General features: G+C 34.2%; 1 pseudogene; it reads right to left on the reverse strand.

The window, feature by feature from the left end:
- Positions 1-1,577: 1,577 nt before the first annotated feature.
- Positions 1,578-3,925, reverse strand: LOC108991430 (annotated as a pseudogene).
- Between the last annotated feature and the right edge of the window lie 13,842 nt (positions 3,926-17,767).

A 17,767-nucleotide genomic window follows, 5' to 3' on the forward strand; every position in this document is an offset into this window, starting at 1 on the left:
TGAATATGTACAGTACTCTATTTTGACATGATGTGGCATTTGAAAAACCTTGGACATGACGTTTTGTTTATGTTCTATTCCGTTATGGCCCCACTACGGGTGATAATAGTGGTATACGGCCATGCCATAGGTAATAATAGTGGTATACGATCCTACCACAGGTAATAGTAGTGGTATACGACCCCACCACGGGTGATAATGGTGGTATACGACCCTACCACCTATGATAGTAGTGGTCTCTGTTATGATTAGATGATGTCTCAGTTTTGCTATGCCAAAGGAATTTTGTTTACGAATGATTCTGAAACTGTCACTTTGATATTCTGATAGCATGTTTTTAGATCTGCATTCTAAAGCTAAAATGTTTTGTTCATCATTCTAAAATACTAGTTTACATACTAGTATATGCTATTTGCTGACTTAACTGTTGATAACTCACCCCTTATCTCTATAATATTTTCAGATGTTTTGAATGTTTCAGCTTCGGATAAAAAATCGGAAGCATGAGTAAGAATGTGTTAGCATAGCATATTAAGTACAAAGATGATACTTTTATTATTGGAGAGTTTATTCAGTAGTTTTGGTTTGCTTTGTTATCTTGATATTTTGGAAGGTTGATGTTTATTTTGAGACTTTTGGGTGTTTCTAGTTAATTGTTTTGAAGTAGTTGGATAAAAACAAGGAGATCTATCTGTAATTAAGAAATCTAAGTTTATATCTATATTGTGAGATATGAGTTTTAGTGACAGTTAGTAACTCTCCTACCCATGCGGGACAGGAGCATTATAGTTTGTATCAGAGACAGGTTTGAGATTCTGCATACTCGAAAAAAAAATGGTTTTGATGGGAGTTAAGGTTTCAAATTCCGTAGGCTTCATGAAGTGAGATTTTGGAAATTTGAGATTTTGGATTCTGCAGACTTTACGATTAATTTTGATGAGATTTAAGGTATTAGATTTTATAGACTTTAGTATATGAGTGGGTCGATTGAGATTGTAAACTTTGCAAACCTTAATAAATGACATTTATTGTTTAATATTCCACATATTTTAAGAAGTGATCTTGATAAGGTTTGAGGTTTGGATTATGTTGATTTTAAGAAATAATTCATTGGATATTTAACGTTATACATTTTGCAGACTTTAGGAGAATGATTTTTATAAGATTTGTGGATTTAGATTCCGCAGACTATGGTTTATCGGATTAAAGGTTATAGAAACCAGAGACTTTGTTACGTGATTTTGATTAAGCCTGAGGTTATTGATTATGTAGATTTTAATACCTACGTTTGATTGAATCCAAGTTATAAATTCTGCAGGCTGTAAGCACTATTATTTCTTTCTTTCTAAGCAAAATAAGGGAATATTTTGGTTTGGCTTGTACGGCATTTATTTTCGAAAGCAGCGGTATTGCTAGTGAGATATAGCCAAATTACCTTTTGGAAAATCGAGTGATCTCCAAATATAAAAAAGAAATGGAAAATGTAAGGAAATATTTGTATGCAATTTAGTACAAACGACATATATATTTGATCAAGCTGAAGCTTCAATCACGTAACCCTATATATCCATCATTCTTTAGTCTTCAGGTATGGGTATGGGATGAATAAGCAATGCTAAAACACAGTCCTTAGTTTCACGGTCTACAATTCCATGCCCATCTCCGTGCTGGTACATGCATTGGGACATTCTTGCACAGTTCATTCCGATTTCAATAAAAGTTTCACTGAATGAAGAACTCGCAGTACCACCTAATTCTTCATTGACCTTTTTCCATGTTGCACTAATCAAAGATCTTATGAACTCACGAGCATCTTTCTCACTAGCACCAGTATCATTCATGTAACATTGTATTGATTTAGGATTATCACCCCTCTCTATCTCATCCTGATTTTCAAAATACATATATAGAAACATGTTATCCTATGTTAATGTAAAGTAGCATGAAAAATTCATGATTAAAGATTAGGAAAAAATAGTTTGCAAACCGTAGATGTTCCGAGATCATCTGCGAGTCGCACAATCACTGCTATCCAGCGAATTATATCTGGATACTCCTCCAATAAATCCAAGGCTTCCTTTGTTATAGGGTTGGTCCCAAAAAAAAAAGAATGCACCAGCATATTTGGTCCTGTTATTGTAATCCATGCATTTCTGAAGTATTCTTGAAGGCTTGGTGTATATCTTTTGTAGTACCACTTCGCCTCCAACAAATAAGATCGACATAAATCCGCCCACTATACCATTTGCGGTGGATCAGCAAACCAAAAGAGTTATTATACACAATCAACATTAGAGTAAATAACGATGCATATAAAAGTAATGGCCATACCTCCCTTTTAAGGTATCGAACACTGTTGAATCCTTTTTCCTTGAGAATGTTAAAAGCTATTTCGTTAATCGAGTTGTAGATGGTAAGGAAACAAATCTGCATATAATGAGGAAGCTGTTCCATTGCATTGATATCCCATCTACATCACAAAGATTACACTTACGTACTTGCAGAAACGATAAGCCATAGATGAAGCTTTTGAGGCTTACTGCTACTAATACAAACCTTTCAACAACATCTGTGAAGAGCTCGAGTTCATCCAAAGTGCCATATACATCATACACATCATCTATTGATGTAAGCAATGCAACGAGCCTTGTTAACATTCTCCTCTCATACCCAAATTGAGGTTCAAATGATATTCCAACTGCTCATAAGAAACTCTCCACCACCCTATCCCTCACAAAGCTCAATTCTCCAAGGCTAGTGCTCTCCCACCACCTTTGTTTGAGCCAATGAAATAATATCAGTTCAGAACTGTAGATACACAATTTGTTAACTTTCTAATAATATATATATATTAAGTAAATGCCCTAGTGTCTATTCTCGTACTTGTTGCCCAAATTACCTCGATACTGCTTTTAGATCTTCTTGGTGGACTGCTTGTACCATGTTGAAATCCAATCTTGCAAACTCAAGCAAGCTAGGGTTCAAATCTTCTCTACTACTATATACATCAATGAACCACCTTGCTTCCAACCTTATCATTCTCCAATGCAATGGCAGCTCTAAAGCGTGGTTCACCATTGCCTGAAGATTTTGATCTTTGCTTTTCTCTACATAGTCTTTGAGATGTTTGGTTGCAAAATGTCTTGCTTCCTCCAAGATGCTTTCACCTTCTATCGAGAGGAAGGAGGCTTCGTACAAAGCCAACACTTCTTCAGTATTATTACAAAGACATTCTTTGAAATCGCCAATTGTTAAATATATCTGATCAGGGGTTACAAATCTGACATTTATTTATTAATATTTTACAAAGCATTTGCAGTATATTGTTTACCTTGAGGTACTTTATATCCGTGTTGTCTTAGAAGTCTAAATTCAAGAGCCGTGGCATATAAACTCTGCTTCTTGCACACATGATCACCACTATGATGAGTATTGTATATATTTCCCAATATGCTCCTTATTTCATCCTTAAAGTGGTAAGATACTCCAAGTCTTTGCAAGACATCAATCAGTTTGAGTTGCTCTAAAGGATCCAGTACGACTACTTTGTGAAACATCATTGTAACTTCTCCCTTCAACTTATCAACTTTTTCTTTGAATGTCTCCCCCTGCCAAACCATGCAATTTTTTCATTAGTCGAATCACTAGTACTATTCCAACAAAAATTATAAAAACTACGAACTAAAACAAACAATGAAAAACAGAAATAGCTAGCATAATTTACCACATATTCACTTCTTAATGATTGGATGTAATCATAATGCCAGATGGTAGGATGATAATTTGCTGATCGTCGAACAATCGTAACATCATGACTTGAGTTTTCTTTTCTTATACCTGAGACAGGTGTTTTAGATGGGAGCAGTATAGAGGGTTTGCAATTTCGGACTGAATCAAGAATGGTTGCACACATTGAGTAGGCCATTTGTGAAACTTTGATTAATTCAATGGGTTAAGCTGTGGACATTATATATATGATTCACTTATATCCGCACACATATATATAGTCCTCGGGTTGGTATCGTCTCTATTGAGATCAATTGGCATATTAAATGTTTTAATATGCAAGGAAGCACTTATCACGGAAAGATCAAATCCATTGATACGAGCATGGCCCAGCTTATGACTTCCTCATTTATAATAATTTAGAACGTCATTTCCAATTATATATATAATCTTATTTGGTATATAGCCACCCGGCCCAAGGGTCGATATATAATAAAAAGGGTCATATGCTTGAAGGCTGAAGCGTGCGTACGTTCCACAACAATCCATTTAATCAGAAAAGCAAAGCTTCACTAATGCAAGAGCCCTCTCAATAGATCAACTAAAATTAAAATATACTTTTGATGAATGTAAGATGAATTTAACTTTTAGCTATTCCATTCACATAAGTCTCCAGGTTGGAATAGCTATTTTTTCATTATATAATAATAAAATAATATAAGATGAATTTGATTTTGACTATTTACATCAAATCTCCATATTAAACTATCAATTTATTTATTATATAGTAATGAGTAATTAATAATTAAAAAACTATTTAATTTTTTTTAATTATTAATTTATTTTATTTTATCATATTTTACTAATTTCTATAATTCTCATTCAACTATATTTTTTTTTACCAAATTTAGACAGAGTATCCATTCAACAAACATTTCTAAAACCTGGACGTGTTGGTTTGCTAGAGAGAGAAATAATTCATAAAATAAGAATTTAGTCTATGTACAAGAATATTTAAATTTGGAAAATATTTTGAATGTAACTATAGTTAAATTCTAATTATTTGAAATTTGGTTAATCCATTATTATCCTTTTTGGTTATCTAATGGCTATATACTCAATGGATTAATAAGCTTTTAGCAAATCCAATGAGGATGCTCTATGTTTTTTATTCAATCCGAAATTGCAAACCCTCTACACTACTCCCACCTCAAAAACGCATCTCAACTTTAACAAGAGGGAAATGTGGCTATGTACCCCATCCTTTACAAAGCATGGCCCCCAAAGAAAACTCAAGTACTATTGATTCCACTATTGTCCGAAGATCAGAAAATTACCATACTGCCATTTGAAATTTTGATTACATCCAATCATTAAGAAGTGAATATATGGTAAAGTGTGCAATTTCTATTTTCTTATTATTTTTCTAAGTAGCTTTTATAATTTTAGTTAGATTATCCAAAATCTAGTTTAATTTACAGATGGAGGCATTTACGTACCCGAAAGATTGATAAGTTGAAGGGAGAAGTAACAATGATGTTTCACAAAGTGGCCATTTTTGTCCGCTACAACTGTATAAAAAATCGATGGAAATGGCTTTTCGGTTTACTATTAAATCGTTGAGAAAAGTCAATTCCAGCGATATATATCGTCGCAAAAGATCAAGAAATCGCCGCAAATGACTCAATATTTTTCAAGTGACTTTGAATTATTGTTTCCATTATGCATTTTCCAGCAATTAATTGTCGCCGAAAAATTATATATCTCAAGTATAATATATCATGAGATATGCGGCTAATGGAGGTTTCAGAAACAATATAGTAATCCCGTGAAATCTAAGCGGCTGCCCATTACAATAGTACTTCCTCTATGTGAAGATTTGAAGAGAAGTAGCGGAAGATGCGCTTGATCTTTCATCTAATTGTTTCTAGATTCTTAAAAATTTCAAGATTTTTTTAATAAAAAATTTTAAAAAAAATTTTCTTCAAATAAATTTGCAGACTCTTAACACATCAAAAAAGGAATGAAGAGATTTTTGTAATAAAAGAGAACCATTAGATGTGGCATTTTTATAATCCTTGGTTGATCCTCTTTTCATTTCTTTTTTTTTTAAATATGAAGATTGATGGGCAATGCCAACCTCATTATAGTGGGATGAAAATAGGATGTGAATGTGGTTCAAAGCATTACTCAATCCCAAACATGTTTTATTTTCCATAAATCATATACATATTCATTGATTCATCATGTAAACTGAAAGTTTTTAATTTGATTTATTTTGTTTTACATACGGTTAAATTAGTTTTGAATATCATAATTAATATGAGTTTTCATGTGTTATTTTCTTTACCATTTATTTTGAAAACTTAAGTTGAACAATATGGATACGTTAAACACTTTAAATCATAAAAACTGTTAAGACTAGGTTTTGATATTAAAAAAATTAAAGAAACTTTTTCAGCTTTTAACAATGTTGGGACAAGGTTTCGATACAAAATAAATAAAGTCTTTCTTATAAATTATTTCGTAGTCTAGATGTATCTATATTGAGAAGATATTTTTTGGGACGAAATGGTGATTTTCATCCCAATATATCTTTTAGGACAGTGTTGTTAGAACGAGCTCGGGATGAATTTTTTTCGTCCCAAAAATTATTTTAGGACGAATTGACTATAATGTGTGTAATACCCATGTGTGCAGTAAATTGAAGACCACGTAAGACAGCCATAAACTCTATCACCTCTGGATAGAGTTGGTGGAAACATCTTCCAACCTAATGCAGAAAATGAGAAAAATATGTAAGGCGGCTAGGAAAAAAAAAAACGGAAGTTATCACGGAAAGAATCTCAATTACGACTATATTCATGCTAGAGTTCTTGTGAGGGGTGAGCAATTTTCATAGACTGTTGGAAAATTCGTTGAAAGTTCGCAAAGACAACCGGAGACGCATTTGATGATGTAAAAGGGCAGATAACAGCTAGCCCTTTTATGATGTCAACAGCCCAGAGAAATATTGGTCCGAGAATGGCCGAGCTTTAGAAAAATATGTAAGGCGGCTAGAAAAGAACAAAGGAAGTTATCACCGAAAGAATCTCAACGACTTATTCATTCTAGATGAGCAATTTTCAAAAGTCTGATGGAAAATTCGTTGAAAGTTCGCAAAGACAACTAAGATGTCAACAACGACCCAGAGAAAAATTCGTCCGAGCATTTCTAGCAAGTTGATGGGTTGCCCTATTGCCCTCTCTATACACATGAGTAAAAGAACAACTTGTGAAGCAACTGCACAACCTCTGCACTTCAGTAAACAGATTACCAAGCATGGAATTCAACATATTATTTTGCTGCAAGATTGTAATAACAGCAAACAGTAACTCTCTAGCTATCTCAATATGCGAAATTCTCATAGTGGAACACAATTGCATTCCTCTAAAAATAGCAAGTAACTCAATAGCTTCCGGTTCCTCCACCTCTAATTCAAGTTTAGAAGCAGCCATTACAAATTTCCCAGCTGAGTCCTGTAGAATAACACCTACCCCTACCTTATGAAGATCTGAAAACATAGCTCCATCAGTGTTGAGCTTAAGTACCCTAGGAGGAGGAGGCTTCCAATTGAAATGATGTCGAGTTTGAACCTAGGATTTAACTCTTAAATATTAACAAAATGACAAAAACACCTTAGCATCTATCATAATAACCGAGTGACATCCAAAAACTAACCATTGGTGAAAATGAAAACCTTTCAATCGTGATTTCTTTAAACTTTTATGTCACGCTAAGGACCTGGGGATGAACCTTTTAACCTAAAATCCACTAACGAAAATTTAAATACAAAAAGTCCTCCGAAAAGAAAATGTCTAAATAATTATTCCAAGCAAAATAAACTAAACACTAGCAAATCTCAACTAGCTCATGACAAATTCACTTATGCCACTTGACACTTATCTCATATTTCTCTTATAACCCTATCACGCAAAAGGGGTGAGTCCACTATAACAACCCCTCCCAAAAATGGAATGAGCTTCTACATTTCGTCCTGCCCTCTTTTTTTTCTTTTCTTTTTTAAATAATAAACCAACAGTTTATCGAAGGGACCTAAATAACATACTAAAATTTTTGAAAGGGACCTTCTCATTTTCTTTCATACTCCAAGTTCAAGATATCTTGTTTGTTAAAACATAAGATGGTCCCAACTAGTTCTTTCATTATTGGTTTCTCTCACCACTTAGGTGTTGGGCTAACAGTTTTGCAAAGATTTCTGCAATTAAAATAGAGTTTCTCATTTGTTATCAATTTAGTATAGAATATCTCATAATTGAACATGTTTCTCTTTTGGTGGTGAATTGGCCGAATAACAAATCTCAACCCTTGGAAACAACTTGACATATGGGATGATAATTTAAAATTTTAAAAGTGTTTTGATCCTTTAAGCTTGACTCATATTTATAGAGATGGAAATGCTTTAGCCGGCAACCAGCTTGCAACACATGGGGTTTCACTACTTTTTCTCAACTCCCAAAACATATTATAGACATCCCCTCCATTGATAAAGCAAGTATGCCATGTTATTGCTATTAATTTCCATAGTATCCTCTGCTTTCTGCTTCCAATCTCTTGTTGGCATTTTATTCCACTATATCGTTGTCTTTTGTTCTGGTATAGGTTTTATATAAGTATGGCTTTTTATATTTTCTTCTAGCCCCAAAGATTTATAATCTAATATTTATTCCTCGGTAAAGAATTAGAGTTTATTAATAAAATTGAGATTTTATCCTCTTCTAAAAAAATAAAAATGAAGAGAAACATAGTTTCTGTGGCACCCTCGACCTCCATGTGTGATTTGGTGGAAGTCGTGACATCGGGATGATGACCACATGGATCATACACTCGATCGCCTCGTTCAAGTGTGTGCAAACATGCACAATGTGTACAATAAAAATATCGCAGCAAAAAATAGAAGACAGTCAAACTAAGTACCATAAAGTTTTAAACAACAATACAACCCAAAATAAAGTCCTCCAAGAGGTTAATACATTCATCTTGCTGAAAAAAACAAATAATAGAAAGGAAAATAAAGGTCCAACAATAAACAATGTGAAAAGCTCTTCATCACTCCTCAGGTGGGGCTAGTCCCTCCAGCTCATGCCCCTCCTCTACATCAAAGTCTACGATCCCGTGAAACAGTAGCGTAGGTAAGAATACCACAATGAGATTTCGCAATCTCAACAAATAATTAAACAGAACAACAACCACGAGATTCAAGAATGAGATTATACATGCAAAGATCATTTAATTACAGTCACTTACGCCAAAAACAAATGGTACCTAAACACAAACATTTTATTACAGTGTACACCATGGTCTCCCTTCGGGACCAGACGCACACCCAGGCTCTCTTCGCCACACAACAAGTAATGATCGCACGTGTGACTTTGCAGACTCTTAACACATCAAAAATGAATGAAGAGATTTTTGTAATAAAATAGAACTATTAAATGTGGCATTTTTATAATCCTTGGACGATCCTTTTCTTTTTTTTTTTTTTTTAAATATGAAGATTGATGGGCAATGCCACCTCATTATGCCCCGCCTCACTTCTGCTATGCCCTCGGTTAACGAGGCGGAGTCCCCTGTTCATCAGATGCAAGGGGAGATGAGCCTGCCCGTATCTAACCCCCAAGGCAGGGGTGGGGGTGGGATAAAGGTAACCCCCGCCTCAACCCGTTTATATATATATATAATTATATATAAGTATATACATATAAAAAAATAACCCAAGCATGAAACTACGTAGTTTCATGCCTGGGTTTTTACTTTTTTTTTACTTACAAATAACGAAATGACACTGTTTCGTCAATGGAAAAACGGCTTCGTTTCGTTATTTGTTTAGATCCCCCCCCCCCCGCGAACTTACCCTACCCACTACCCAGAATCTCTCTCTCTCTCTCTCTCACCGCTCAGTCACTTACCTTCTGCAATCTGCATCTCCGTCACTATCACCATAGCCTTCTGTCACTCCGTCTTCATCTCTGTCACCGAAGGTAAGAAACCTAAATATACTTTAATTTTTTGTTATTTATATTTTACGGAATGGAGATTGTAGGAAGGAAGGGGTTTAATCGGAGATAGAGGATGGGATTTTGTGAATTGTGTGCTGTAAAGACTTGATTGTGCATGTGGTTTGAAGACTGATAAACGATGTGTATTGTGTAGTCGTGTGTGAATCTATCCGTGATTTATTTTTTCATTTTTTTTTGAAATACCCTAAAATAATTTAGGGGTATTTAGGGTTCAAATATGAAACCTTAAATTAATTTAGGGTTTCGATTCACCCTAAAATAAATGAGGGGTTTCAAAGATTGAGACCCTTAAATTAATTTAGGGTGAATCGAAATAATTTAGGTATTTAATTTAATTAATTAATTGTATGAACTATGAAATGTCTTCTAATTACGTGTGTGTGTGTGTGTGTGTCTTAATTTTAATATACCCTGGAAATATGCTAAGCGTCTGTTCTAGGATGTATGTTGAACGGACAAGAAATAATTTTGAATGAGTTTGGAAATAATTTCAATGAATGCCAAACCAAGAGAACCCCACGAAGGGATGACTTGTACTGTGTAACTGTGTTTATGCTTGGGGGCATTTAAGTGACTGCCACCCCAAAATTAATTTACGGTTTCGAAATACCCTAAATTTTATATGTTTGGAATCTAAACCCTTTTAACATCATCAAACTAGCTCTTCGCTATTATTTTCATATTCTTAATTTCTTTGTTTGTTTGTTTTCAAAGTTATTATTTCCAACATTTTTATGTTGAACATATTAGTTTGTTCCAGGATGCAAGATTGCAAGTGAATATGCATTATCTTGCCTTCTATTTCCAAACAAGAAATCTGAAATTTTTACCATGTTTGATATTTTTAATTTGGGTATTTAATTTTTTTATGTTTGATGTTTTTAATTTTAGAACTCCAATTCATGTTCCGGATGTTCTTGAGTATGAGCAGGAGGCTAGTGATTAGCCTGAATCTGATATTTATTTTAATTTTTTTTTCTAATTTCTAATTAATTTATTTATTTTCAATTAATTAGTATTCATTAATTTCATTTCAAATTTAATTGTTATAGTGATACATGAGACGGCATCTACGGCTACCTCCGATGTAGTATAACTTTGTATTAGACCCACCATTGCCTTGGTTTGCACAATTTGTCCCCTATTTATTTTTAGCATTTAAAATTTTACATTATAGTTTAGTATCTAATTATTTTACTTGTATGGTTTTTAGCTTTTATATTCTCAATATACATATGCTGAATCCTAATGACCAATCTATGCTCATTTGCCTCATCTTCATCTCAAATTCCAATGGTCCAGTTACAATCTCATCTTGGTTAGTACTTTCAATATTTTGTATTTTAATTTTTGTTTCATTTTATAACTTTATAATTCTAATTTGTTTTATTTTTAACTTATTAATATTTTAAGTTTTATAACTTATTAACTTTTAAGATCTTAATTTTCAGTCTCACAACAGTCGACACAACTCGCCACTCAGTGAACTCCCCACCACAACGTCACCCCAAATTGATCAAATTAAAATGTTATGATTTTGTTAATTTACAATTAAGTGTAATGTTGTTACAATAGTTAATAGTACAATTTATAATATTTAATATTTTTAAAGGAATTTGTAATATTGTAATAGTTTATTAGTTCTCTTAGAGTCTTAATTTGTATAATTGTAGATTGTAATAACTTAGTGCCTTAGTAATAATTATTACTTAATTAGTTAATAGTTGAAATTTAGTATATAGTTAATAGTTCTATAAATATATATATATATATTTTCAATTTTTAAATATATTTATTTTTTTAGTTAAACTTTAGACCTGAGTGGCTCAAAAAGGGATTATGGGCCCAAAGTGGCCCAAAATCGATTCTGGGCCATGCAGGGTCCAGAAAACTGAGTTGGGCCGGAGGCCCAGTTGGGGGCGTGGTACCCCATCTGCTTGCCAGGATGGACCTCCATCTGTCTGCCCTCGCCCCGTACGGGGTAGGTAGCAACCCTGATAGTGGGATGAAAATAGGATGTGAGTGTGGTTCATGATAGCATTACTCAATGCCAAACATGTTTTATTTTCCATAAATCATATATATGTTCAATGATTCAGCATGTAAACCGAAATTTTTTAGTTTGATTTATTATGTTTTACATACGGTTAAATTAGTTTTGAATATCATAATTAATATGAATTTTCATGTGTTATTTTCTTTACCATTTATTTTGAAAACTTCAGTTGAACAATATGGACACGTTCAAAACTTTAAATCATAAAAACTGTTAAGACTAGGTTTTGATATTAAAAAAATTAAAGAAACTTTTTCAGCTTTTAATAACGTTGGGACAAGGTTTCGATACAAAATAAATAAAGTGTTTCTTATAAATTATTTCGTAGTCTAGATGTATCTATATTGAGAAGAAATGTTATAATTAATGACCTTTACATGTTAAAAGAATATTGAGATCAATTGGCATTTTAAATGTTTTAATATGCTTATTATATACTTGTGCATGTTTTTAATATGCAAGGAAGTACTTATCACGGAAAGATCAAATCAATTGTTCCAAAAAGGGCAAACAACAAAAATTGAAGGTACGAGCATGGCCCAGCTTATTGAAGATCGCTTGACTTCCTCATTTATAATTTAGAACGTCATTTCCAATTATATAATCTTATTTGGTAATAGTCTTGTAATAAACATGAGAACGGGCTTATAAATACTCTAAAAGATTTATTTTTTCTAATTATATATAAACAACCAATATATAGCAGCAGCTCATGCCAACCCTCATTAGCCGCCCTCGACTGCTTGACCACGATATTCTTTGAAATTCGTACATGAGTGTGCCCTTGACAATGTCACAAAGAGATGATATGTAGCCACCCCAAGTGTCGATATAAAAGGGTCATAAACTCATATGCTTGAAGGCTGAAGCGTACGTTCCACAACAATCCATTTAATCAGAAAGCAAAGCTTCACTAATGCCTTACACAATGTGTCTTAGCGTTTTTGATTCAATCCGAAATTGCAAACCCTCTACATTGCACCCACCTAAAAAATGCATCTAGCTTTAACAAGAGGGAAAGGGGGCTACACTACAAGAAATAGGCCCTTTCCCAACGATTTTATTTATGCTCCAAAAAAAATCACCACAATAAGATATTATTTGCAGCGATTTCAAATTCGTCGCACGTTTTAAAATTGAATCTTCATAAAAACACCAGGGCGGTCCCAACTTAGTTATTTGCAGCGATTTAATGGATTTTAGGGGCGAAAAAAATCGACGGGAATATAAAATCACAAGTTGCAACGAGATGAAATCGACGGGAAATGTCTGGGCACCAAAACTAATTTATTTTCCCCTTTCCCTCCCCTCCCGAGCCTTACCCATTTCTAAAATCATCTTCATTCTTCCCCAGTACTTCCATGTTCTTCCCCAATTCGGCTACCTGCAATTAAATCCACCCACTTCATACACACGACCTCATCTCCATTTTCGAATACGCCCCAAAGCTTTTGCTCTGGCCTCCACTTCATTTTCCTTCCCCATAGAAGCTAGGGTCGTCGTTTCCTTTTTGCGTTACCAAATCTGTGCCTATGTCCCACAACAATCCATTTAATCAAACAATCAAAACTTCACTAATGCCTTACACAATGTGTCTTAGCATTCTTGATTCAATCCGAAATTGTAAACCCTCTACATTACGCCCACCTAAAAAATGCATCTCAGCTTTAACAAGAGGGAAAGGGGGCTACACTACAAGAAAACAGTTTCTTTTTAAATATGTATGATATAACTATTCTCATGGAGTTTTCTTTTTAAATATGTATGATATAATTACAGTTTCTTTGTCATGAATACTTATTTAGTGATTATTAACTCTTAAATATTAACGAAATGACAAAAACACCTTAACATCTATCATAATAACTGAGTAACATCCAAAAACTAACCATTGTTGAAAACGAAAACCTCTTAATCATGATTTCTTTAACATTTATGTCACACTAAGGACCCGGGGATGAACCCTTTAACCTAAAATCCATTAACGAGAATTTAAATACAAAAATTCCTCCAAAATAAAAATGTCTAAAAAATTATTCCAAGCAAAATAAACTAAACACTAGCAAAATTTCTCTCAACTAGCTCATGACAAATTCACTTATGCCACTTGACACTTATCTCATACTTTTCTTATAACCCTATCACGCAAAAGGGGTGAGTCCACTATAACAACCCTCCCTAAAATGGGATGAGCTGCTACATTTCGTCCAGCCCTCTATTTTGTTCTTTTTTTTTTTTAAATAATAAACCAACAATTTATCAAAGGGACCTGAATAACATAGTAAAAATTTTGAAGTGACCTTTCCATTTTCTTTCATACTCCAAAGTTCAAAATATCCTGTTTGTTAAAACATAAGACAGTCCTATTAATTACAAGTTAAAACTATAGCCATCTTCCAGGTAGAAACATCTACTCGGCTTACAAAATACTTCATCTCAAACTACATGCCCCAACCATTTTTACAAAAAAACCAAAATAACCCAACTTCATATAAAGTCCCAACCCCAAGCTGCCACTAGGCATCTGTCTCCCCTTCCCAGGTAGTGCCTTGCTCCATAGCTTCATCCTCATCATTACCTGGACATTTAAACCATTAAAGACAAAAGTGAGTCTCATACTTAGTAAGCGGTACACCATGCAGTTAAAATATCATACATAAACTATTCTTTTCTTTTGAAGGTCATACAAGTTTAAAACATTTCAATAAACATCTAGAGTCTATTTTCACTCTCCTTTGGCTGGTACACACTATTAAGTCCTGTGTGTTAGAGACTACTGGACCTGATTCCACCCCTGGCCACGGGTTGGGAATCCCTCATTCAAGATGGTGTCATTGGGTGTACTACCAATGGAACCAATCTGGCATTGCAATATGCTCCTTTCATTAGTACCATCATCATTCTATCATTGCCCATTACATATTTTTATACATAAAACCTTCATTTCCTCTTTCTTTCCATTCATAGCATTTTCATCATCTTTCTTAGTCCAATGCAGCATGCATTTTCTTTCATAAGAATGCATTTCATGCTATACTTTATATTAAGGAAAATCACTAATTCTTAAGAAAACATGTGCATGATAAATCTCATGATTTAAACCTTGAATGTGAGTGCTTTACATCATACATATACACACATTTATAATTAGTAGGATACTTACCATGGGCTATCAAAAAGGCTCGTACATTGCATATATTTACCTTTTCACCATAAGGAAGCATTTGAAGAAAATATACCATTTAGTAAAATAAAGTATTTTGTAAGAAGCATGGTTATAGCGACTTACCTCCGACCTCCGAGCTCAACCCTTGGTTCCTTTAGCACTTCAATAAATCCTATTCAATGAAATGGAATGAGCATATCAATATCCACTTCACTCTAAGCTTTACTAACCAAACCCTTAACTAGATGTTTACTGTAATTCCAAGAAGGAAATAAAGTACTTTCCTTAACTCCTCTTCACTTAGGGAAAATCAACTACGAAGCACAACCTCAACTCATTTAACTTCCTACCATACTTCGTACTAAGCCAAAACATTAAAACTCCCCATTTCAAGCATTCTACAGAAATTCATGAACATGACTAATAGCATGCTTGATGTCCAATAAAGGCCATTGAGTTTTCTACATGAAAGATAGATGAAAATCATGGGTTAAGAATGTACAAATGATAGGACTTTACTTGGAAATGGAAGGGAACGAGGAAGTATAAAAAATCTGGAATTTTCACCAAAAAGGGCATTTGACAGCTTTTTAGTAACTTGTTGGAACCAAACTAAATGAAGAGCTAAAGCTCACAAGATGGCTGGGTTTTGTCCCTTGTTTTCAATAGTTTCTCATACAAACAAATAATTTTGGTTGAGCAAAAGATGCAAATGAACAAAGGGGATGAAATGGACTGATTTAATCCCCAAAAGAGTGCATAGCAGAATTTTCTGCACTACCATGGACAGCTAGCAACTTTAGTACATTCATGCTCTTAAACATCCCTCATTTAACCACAATCTCAACTACACAAATGAAGAATACAAGATTCGAAGAAAAATTGAGAAGAAACATCATGTTTTTGTGAAAGCATAGCATAAACAGCAAGCGTAGCCCTTGGCACCTCAGAAAATTCTAATTGAACCTACTAGTTTGAATAGAATCCTTGGCTGTTTAAAAAATACATCCTCAACTCCACTAGTTTAACAAATATAAATATAGACTTAAACATAGTCAAAAGATGATTTAAACTCAAGAAAAGGCAAGGAATAGTCATAACAGAACTTTTTCCCAAAGCCACATAACTGAAATGAAAACAGGGTAGAAAATTCCATCTCACCTCCACAAGCTATGATTGCACGATTTTTTACTCTATCTACCTTTCCTCTACTCGGTCACACGCCCAACTAAAACAAGCATTAGAGGAAATAAGTGAGAAATTGAATTTAGAACTGCACACAATCGGCCAGTAGCAGAAAATTTAGAATACCAACTACCATGCCATGATTTACTTGGCATCAATCCAACCTCATGAAATTTTGGGAACTAGGAGTGTTACCTGACTTGTTCTTCTTCTTCCCAAGGTGCGAATTAAGCATCAAAACAAGAAAATGGAAATGTGTGATCCGAAGGAATGGAGGAGGACTCTCGACTGGAAACACAAACAGATTTTTCAGAGCAACCCTAGGTTGCCATTTCATGTAGAACAAGATTTTCCAAGAATGGAAACCAAAAATCAATTGCTTACTGTTATGTGCCTGAAAGTAATGGAGTGCAATGAAAGCTGCTGTGTTGAAGGTGAAGGGCAGAAAGATCGACAGTTATGTTAGTTGTTAATACGGTGTCATTTTCCTTTAATGAATTGGTTGATGTCGTTCTTCTACTTGTAGTGGCAATGATGTTAGTTTGCATACAGTGTCATTTTCTTTTAATGAGTTGGTTGAATACGGTGTCGTCTGCTGCTTGTATTGGCAGTTATGTTAGTTTGTATACGGTGTCATTGTCATATTCATTCCAGGATACATTGTATTCTCACAAATGTAGTATAAAAAGGTAGCCAAGAGTTGGGATTGAGGCCAACTCTAGTATTCAAGTGCTAATTCTCTTCTTCTTCTTCTTCTTCTCTCTCTCTCTCTCTCTCTCTCTCTTATATAATCACTCACTCTCTCTACTTCTTGATCATCTTTCTGGAGGCTTGACTGCCTCGAAGCAGTCATCACTAATACATAAATCAATTACAGAACAAGGGTCCATCATAGTTGGTATCAGCAGTCAGTACTAATGGTAGAAGGTACAAGATCGTATGCACAGATTGTGGATGTAGTTAATCAAGTCAGAGAGCAGCAAGAAAGACAACAAAAGCAGTTAGAGGATACGATTTCCTTTTTATTTCAACAGCAAGAAGTAGCAAGACTTAAAAAGGAAAATCAAGAAAAAAGGTTCTCGGATCTTATGCAGCAGATTTCAAGAATTTCTTGCAACAATTCTGAGGGGAATGGACAGAATGCAAGGAATAATATAATCAAGACAGTCATCATGGAGGCAAAGAAGGTGATAATGAAGAAGTGCACACTCGTGACATGGGTGATAGATCTTTTGCTAAAGGGATTAAGCTTGACTTTCCAAGATAATGAAGAAGTGCACACTTGTATCATCAAGTTCCTCCTGGACAGAGAGTTTGTTTGGCTTCATTTCACATGGATGAAGAAGCCCTTGTTTGGTTTCAAGAAGCTAGTGAAGCTAGCACTTTTGATTCTTTAGAAGAATTTAAACAAGCTGTTCAAGTGAGGTTTGGATTATCAGCTTCCGATGATCCAATGGAGGCATTGACATGTTTAAAACAAGTTAACTTTGTTACTGCTTACAAGGCAGAGTTTGAGATACTTTCAAATAGAATTAAAGGAGTTTCTGAAAAAAA

The sequence above is a fragment of the Juglans regia genome, chromosome 13, assembly GCF_001411555.2.
Source record: "Juglans regia cultivar Chandler chromosome 13, Walnut 2.0, whole genome shotgun sequence".
NCBI classification, from domain to species: Eukaryota; Viridiplantae; Streptophyta; class Magnoliopsida; order Fagales; family Juglandaceae; genus Juglans; species Juglans regia.